Source organism: Narcine bancroftii, chromosome 4 (genome assembly GCF_036971445.1).
Source record: "Narcine bancroftii isolate sNarBan1 chromosome 4, sNarBan1.hap1, whole genome shotgun sequence".
NCBI classification, from domain to species: domain Eukaryota; kingdom Metazoa; phylum Chordata; class Chondrichthyes; order Torpediniformes; family Narcinidae; genus Narcine; species Narcine bancroftii.
In genome coordinates, this window is record NC_091472.1 from 275,286,737 (window position 1) to 275,295,528 (window position 8,792).

Consider the following 8,792-nt stretch of genomic DNA (forward strand, 5'->3'; position numbering starts at 1 on the left):
ATCTTTCAACATATTAACCCAATATACCACTTTAAACTGAATCAATTTTGTTAATTCTTAAGAAAGATGCAGACCCTTTAGTTGGTGCTTCTTTTAGACCAATATTGTTGTTGAATATTTTTTCCATAATTCTTTTGAAGATTTGAGCTTTCAGACTGGAAAATATTCTTCCTCAAATAATTTCTATGGACCAAACAGGATTTATAAAGAATTGTTATTCAAATTTTAATATCCGTAGGCTAATGAATATTACTTACTCTTCTTTGACTAAAATTCCAGAATGTATAGCATCATTGGATGCATAAAAGGCTTTTGATAGAGTGGAATGAAAATATATGATTGAAATTTTAGAAAGATTTAATTTCGGTCCTGGTTTTATTTCATGAATTAATTTGATCTATCATACCCCTGTTGCTGCAGTAATTACTAATAATCAAAAAATATCTTTTTTAAAAATCTGTTTCAAGGAACTAGACAGGATTGTTCATTAAGTCCTTTATTATTTAACCTAGACGGAACCTTTAACAAAATAGCACTTCATGACTCCATTGATATTCAGGTTATTAACAGAGGAAATGTAATTCATAAGCAGATATAATTTATATGCAGATGATATTTTATTTCAAATCCTGAGAAATATATTCCTTCAATGCTGTCTTTGCTTTCCCAATTCATTATTTTTTTTTCAGGATATAAGTTGAACCACCACAAGGGTGAACTATTTCCAATGAATATGCATGTGCCTCTCTATGTGCATGTACATTTTAGAGAGCTTAAAAAACACTATATATATCTTGGGGTTAAGATCACTAAAAAAAGTAAAGATTTATACAAATTTAATTTTGTTCCTTTGACTATGTGAAACAAACACTTTCTAAATAGTCTCCAATGGCCATAACTTTAATAGGTCATATAAATGCTTTCAAGATGATAATTTTACCTAATTTTCTTTTGTATATATTTCAACAGTCCCATTTTTTTCCCCTAAATCATTTTTTTTTTACAATATTAACTCTAAAAAGAAAGATGGTGGTATGACTGCACCTAATCTTAGATTTTATTATTGGGCAGTTAATATTCAATATATTATTTTCTGGGTATATTATTCTGACAAACCTGAACACCCTCATTGGACAGATTTGGAAGTGAAACCTGTACAGAGGTATTCATTAGTTTCCTTATTGAGAGCTGCTCTCTTTACAATTTCTAAGATTAGTAGACATACCTTTTACCCAATACTTAAACATATATTAGAGATTTGGTTTCAATTTTGCAATTTTTAAATTTAAAAAAAAATAATTTATCTCAATTATTTTTTCATCCTCGTCTATAATAGATCAAACCTTTTCTTTTTGGAAAAGCAAAGGAATTATCTATTCAAATCTGTTTATAGATGGATGGTTAATGTCTTTTTATATATCTAAAACTACAATATTCTTCAATCACATTTTTTTGATATTTTCAAATTAGGTTTTTTTTTGAGTGAGATATTACTTAATTTTCCTATATCATATCAACCTGATTTGGCTGATAACCTTTTCATTTGAATTTTTTTTGAATATTATATTTTATATTAGAAGATAAAATTATAACCACAATTGCAAAATTGAAATGTTAAAAAATATCCCAAAATACTACATGGTAACATAGGAACAAACTACAAAGACTGCAGAAAACTCTACAAGAGATCCTAATCCCCTACCCCCTACCACCCTCCCCCTACTAATCCTAGAATCTCCTCCTCCAAAAAAAGAAGAAAGAAAGGGAAAGAAAAGAAAGTAAGGAGAATAACTTAAATCATTCCATCACTTACAATGTGAAGGTGAAGCTGCATCCATTGCCATTCTCAAATTTTCAATTTAAAACAATCCAAATATGGGCTCCAAATCTTCCTAAATACATAATATTTATCCCATATATTATGTTATTTTCTCCAATGGTATACAAGACTTCATTTCTGAATGCCATCTTTGTAGATTTAGTTCCATCTGATCTTTCCATGAAACTGCTATTCATTTCCTCACTACTGCCAATGCTAATCGTAAAAATGCTATTTGGAATTTATCTAATTTATTAACCAAAACCATTTCAGTAAATTCCCCAATTAGAAAAATCTTTGGATCTAAATTACATTTTATTTTCAGGATGTCTTGAAAACAATTTCACAATCTCATCCAAAAACCCTTTACCTTGTCACAAAACCAGACTGAATACAAAAAAAAGTAACTTTCTGCTCATTAAAACAAAAACACAAATCTGAACCCTTCAATTTCTATCTTTTCAAATATTCTGGGGTTAAGTACAATTGATTTATAAAGATATACATTACCAACAAATACTTTACATGAACCTACTTTGTCATAGTGTCCCTAATTATCTTCCTCCAACTATCTATATCAAATTTAAGTTTCAATTTATGCAAATCAACCTTAGGTGTTTTCCGCTGTAATAAATTATACATTTCTGAAATAATCCCTTTATTTCCTCCATCTCGGACGAATGCTTCAAATAACGTTTCTTTAGGTAAAATCAGATGTCTCCCCAAACAATCATACAACAGAGACTTAAGTTATTAATAACAAAAAAGGGTTTTTATTAGGAATTTGATATTTTTCCTTCAATCTATCAAATGTTAAAAAACTACCCACTTCAAAACAATCGTTTAATATCTTAAAACAAGGAGGTTATTATCTATTGTAAGAGGTAAGTTTTTGTTCTGAAACAAAGGAGTATATCTAGATAAACTCCCTAGTAATCCTATATATTGCTAACCTCTTCCCAAATACTTATCAAATGAAACAAAACCAGTGATTTACAACTATTGATAGATTTACTCATCCATTTTTCTCCAATTCGCGTCAATTCAATATCTAACCAAGTAACTATACTGTCCAAATCAAATATCTTATTAATTTTAATTTGAATTCTTCCCATAAGGGTTTAATAGGTAATATTTACAATAATTTATTGAAAATGCTACCAATCTCTAATGATAAATTAGAGGAGCTTTGGAATTGGAACTTTCGTTACTTCTCCAAGAAAACTTGGGAAAAGAATTTTGGAATGGTTAATGCCTCTTCATTATGAGCTGATCTATCTCCCTCCTGTAGGCTTCCTCATTGCTATTTGTGATTCTGCTGTCAATATGGTGTCATTGACAAATTTGCAGATAACATTGGAATTGTGCCTGGTCACACAGTCATAGGTGAATAGTCAGTAGTGCAGTGGGCTAAGCACACGTCCTGGAGTTGCACCTGATGCTGTTTCCAATTCGTACTGACTGTAATCTTCCAATGAGGAAGTTAAGGATCCAGTTGCAGAGGGGTGTGCAGAGTCCCATGGTTTGGAGCTTGTTGACCAGCACTGAGGGAATAATGGTGTTGAAGGCTGAGCTGTAGTTGATGAAGAGCAGCTACTTGTATGAGTTGCTATTTTTGAGGTGATCCAGAGCTGAGTGGAGAGCCAATAATATTGTGTCTGATGTAGACAGTTGTAAAGACAGGCAAATTGCAGTGGCTCCAGTCATTTGCTTAGGTACATGTTAATTCTGGCCATGGCAATATTCTCAAAGCACTTCATCACAGTAGTTGTTAGTGCTTCAGGGTGATAGTCATTGAGGCAGCACACACTTGGGCACATCCATGAGCTATGGAAAATCTTCAGGGATTATAGAGAGGGTAGGCAGCAGGACATTCTCCCCTTATCACCAGTATGTAAAACGAGAGGACATAGATTTGGGGTAAGAATTAAAAGATTTCGAGGTGGTCTGTGGGGAAACTTTTTCACTCAGAAAGTGGTGGGTATCTAGAATACTCTGCCTGAGAAGGTGCTAGAAGCAGTCACTAACAGAATTTAGGAAGTGTCTGAACCAGCCAAAGGCACAGAAAACAATGGTCCACGTACTGCAAAACGGGACTAATATAAATGGGTGCCAACAGGTTAGTGTGGACAGTGGGCTAAATGGCATGTTTCTGTGCTGGATAATTCTTTACCACAATTTCCAGTGATAGAATTGAAAATAGGTGATATTAGCTTAGAACGTGGAATTCATTTTAAATGCAATGCCTCAGAAAAATGGATTGCATGCTTTCATGATATTTTCTGTGCATGTGATGGCATCATTGTCAGTGATGCTTAATCCTGTCTTACCAAATGAACATGGATATTTTCAAAGCACAAATGGGGTGGCGAAACTCAGCGGTTCCCACAACATCCATAGGAAGTAAAGAGGACCCTTCGCCAGGCTTGAAACACTGGTTAACCTTTACTTCCTACAGATACTTGAGACCTGCTGAGTTTCACCAGCATGTTTGTGTATTGCACTCAACCCCATCACCTGCAGATTTTGTTGTTTAATCTGGATATTTTGATGTTTTTAAAATGGAGGAAGGAGACTGATGAAAACAAACATCAATGTGGTTGGATATATTTGCTTGATTCTGGGCTATGTACAAAATATTTTGAAGGTAGTTTGCTTCGATTGGACACGTTCATGCAGTGTCATTGGACAGTTGTGTAATTTGGCTAATTAGTTCTAATTGTCATCTTTTCAATTAGCCATTTGTTGTTATTGTTTAAGTGCTCGCCACTTTTTTTCTGTGACTGTTTTGACATTGAGTTTATATATAATAGTCTTATATTTCTTATATAACTGGTTTTTTTTTTCCTCTGTATATTGCTTATTATATCTTTCTTTGGCTTGGCTTCGCGGACGAAGATTTATGGAGGGGGTAAAAAGTCCACGTCAGCTGCAGGCTCGTTTGTGGCTCACAAGTCCGATGCGGGACACGATTGCAGCGGTTGCAAGGGAAAATTGGTTGGTTGGGGTTAGGTGTTGGGTTTTTCCTCCTTTGCCTTTTGTCAGTGAGGTGGGCTCTGCGGTCTTCTTCAAAGGAGGTTGCTGCCCGCCAAACTGTGAGGCGCCAAGATGCACGGTTTGAGGCGTTATCAGCCCACTGGCGGTGGTCAATGTGGCAGGCACCAAGAGATTTCTTTAGGCAGTCCTTGTACCTTTTCTTTGGTGCACCTCTGTCACGGTGGCCAGTGGAGAGCTCGCCATATAACACGATCTTGGGAAGGCGATGGTCCTCCATTCTGGAGACGTGACCCATCCAGCACAGCTGGATCTTCAGCAGCGTGGACTCGATGCTGTCAACCTCTGCCATCTCGAGTACTTCGACGTTAGGGGTGTAAGCGCTCCAATGGATGTTGAGGATGGAGCGGAGACAACGCTGGTGGAAGCGTTCTAGGAGCCGTAGGTGGTGCCGGTAGAGGACCCATGATTCGGAGCCGAACAGGAGTGTGGGTATGACAACGGCTCTGTATACGCTTATCTTTGTGAGGTTTTTCAGTTGGTTGTTTTTCCAGACTCTTTTGTGTAGTCTTCCAAAGGCGCTATTTGCCTTGGCGAGTCTGTTGTCTATCTCATTGTCGATCCTTGCATCTGATGAAATGGTGCAGCCGAGATAGGTAAACTGGTTGACCGTTTTGAGTTTTGTGTGCCCGATGGAGATGTGGGGGGGCTGGTAGTCATGGTGGGGAGCTGGCTGATGGAGGACCTCAGTTTTCTTCAGGCTGACTTCCAGGCCAAACGAAAACCAACAAGGTCGGGTCAGATACAGCAATGAGCTCTCTGAACCATTCTCCATTAACAATGGCGTGAAGCAAGGCTGTGTTCTCGCACCAACCCTCTTTTCAATCTTCTTCAGCATGATGCTGAACCAAGCCATGAAAGACCCCAACAATGAAGACGCTGTTTACATCCGGTACCGCACGGATGGCAGTCTCTTCAATCTGAGGCGCCTGCAAGCTCACACCAAGACACAAGAGAAACTTGTCCGTGAACTACTCTTTGCAGATGATGCCGCTTTAGTTGCCCATTCAGAGCCAGCTCTTCAGCGCTTGACGTCCTGCTTTGCGGAAACTGCTTATTATATATTACCTTTGATTAATGGCTTTTACTTAGGTACTATTTCTGTAAAATCTAATAAAAATATTGAAGAAAAGAATAATTCTAATTGTTTATATTTAATAGGGCAAATAATATTTACATCCAGTTATGAGTGCAGTAGATTTTCTCCATCATAATGTGCTAAAAGAATTAAATTGGCTGTTTTCTTGAACCTGCTGACAGCTCCAGGATTAAAGTTTAATTCTGTTGTTTTCTGACCATTGGAAGTAAATGGCTGAAGCATTTGTTTAGTGCTGTGATAATGCAAGTTGTGTTGTACACCAACCTCTCTTCTCATACTTCTCGAGAAAGACCCAGCAGATTGATTTTAACTTTTCAAATTAATTCCTACTCAGTGAAGCATTGCTTCTTGTCACTGAGCTGAATTCCTAAAACAATATCCCAAGGCACTGAGAATTAAAATGCATCTGCACCTATGTCAATAGTTCCTTTTAAAACAGAAATCAGCCTTATGTTCATGTCAGTTTTTTCCTTAATTGGGCCTATAAGAGCCAAAATATTCAATTTTTTTTTTAACTTACCCTTGTTAGATTGGTGTTTCATGGTTGATTGGCTGGGCACAGCCTTCTTTGTTCTTGTGCGCATGCATTCCAGGAGCATGTGTAGTTCATTATATTAGAGTACCAGCTGGATCATGCGCGGTGTGTTCATGTAGTAGGTTGGAGCATGCACTATAGTGTATGGCGTGAATTGGAAGCTTTGGAGTATATATAAAAACATGGTGGCAGTGAAGAAGTAGGTTGAGTGAAATCCTCATAACTTACATTGACCGTTTTCATGAATGTTACTTTGTATTCACGGAGCTTAAATACAGATGTTATTTATAGTTATTTCATTGAATGTTAAAGAAGATAGTTAACAGTTTACATGTTGAATAAAAGATTTAAACACATCTGGATTTGTATTGGAAATAATCAAAATGCATCACGAACAAGCGTCTCACCTAGCCTTCAAGCAACTATTTTTGGATCGAAGTTGCTACAGGACCACCTAAAATATCCAAAACAATAGTTTGAATAATTTTAAAAAAACTTAGCTGAGAAGTTGGATACTTCAATAAAAAATTCTAATGAGAAAATACCCCTTTTAAATTGTGTGTATTATATGTAATCAAGTAAGAGATTTGTTATTCCTAAACAAAAATCATCAAAATTGCATGGTTGCTTTCTTGTGAATTACTGGATTATAACTCAGTCACGTGTTTGTAATTACACTTTTATGGCCATTTTAATTTATTTACCCTGTAAAATGCAATATATGTTCATATTCATGTGCTGAGCAGATTTATGTCAATAATAATGGACAACAACTTTTTGAAAAAGTTTTCTTCCTGGAAAATAAATGGGGATTATGATAGACAACTTCAGATGAACCACAAGATAATTTCAGATTGCTGTATCACGTAGGAAATTGGAGAAATATTAAATTAACTTTTCTTGAATTTAGCATGTTTAATTGCATAATGTTGCTCTCAGGTTGACTGCACATGTTGCACAACAAATGTGAAGAGCCCAGAGTTTATTTCAATCGTCAATAAAAACCAAAATAGGCCTCATAGGGGCTTTCTTAATAAGTGAAGTTGTGTTGCATCTTTGAGCCTTAAGTCGACATTCACCACAAATGTAACAGAATGGATTGCAGCTGTTGCGACATTGATGAGTCATTTCAGCTGAATTGAATATTGCTGAAGACAATAAATACTATTGTTAAATACACTTACAATGTTGTTGCCTGAAGAACATGTGCATCAATATGCATTCAATCCATATCAATGTACCATATATATTCATGTAATAGAGTTTGGGGACCAATTTTTCAGGTCAAATTTGGGTGCTCAATTTTTATACAGATATTAATTTTGACCTCAGTAAGTACCGGTGTTCAAGACGTGGAGAGCTCGGAAGGCCAGGACCCTATTGTCTTGGTTTAGGACATCCGGAGTTCTGCTGCGCCAGTGACGAGGACGAGGATCTGTGGTCAGGGAGTCGGGAGATCTAGTGGGTGGGTGGCTGGGGTGAGGATCTCTGGTTGGGGCATCAGGAGTTCCGATGAGATGTCGGCCAGGGCAAAGACCCATGGTTGGGGTGTTGGGAGGAGCTCAGGTGGGTGGGCAGCCATGATGAGGATCTGCAGTCAGCGTGATGGGAGCTATGGTGTGCAGACAGCCGTGGTGAGGATCGGCAGTTGGGAAGTCAGGAGCTGCAGTGGGCAGCTGGCTGAGGTAGGAGTTTGTGGTTGAGGCATCTGGAGCTCAAATGGATAAGTGTTTGGGGCCAAAAATAAGAGGGTTGATTTTTACACAAGATGTATGGAAAATATGTGATTTGGGGCCAAAAATGGGTGGGTTGACTTTTACATTGGGTTTGACTATGATATGAGTATCTATGATAATGCACAGCAGATTCCTATATGAGCTGTTTTAATAGACTGTCTACATCTATTCTGACCAAGGATGCCCAGACCTAAGTCAACATTTGCATAGAACCTGCCCTGAGTGTATGTCCACATATGCTTAGCCTGACCAAGACAATTTGCTTCGTGGGCAATATGCTAGTACGGTTAAAATATGACAGGAGATCACAAAAATAGATTATATCAAATGGACAGTATGTGATAAGAAAAATTTAAGATGATCAGTAGCCCAAAACCTACAAATTTGGAGCCCATACACAAGAATTTAGAGGTTAAAATAATAATTTACAAATCTTTTTTAAATTTACCTCTTCAGTGAATTTTTCCCTGAATGAATAACAATTTTATGTTAGATAGGTACCTTGAGGGTCATCTGATGCCATCTGAATTTACTAATTATTATGCAGTT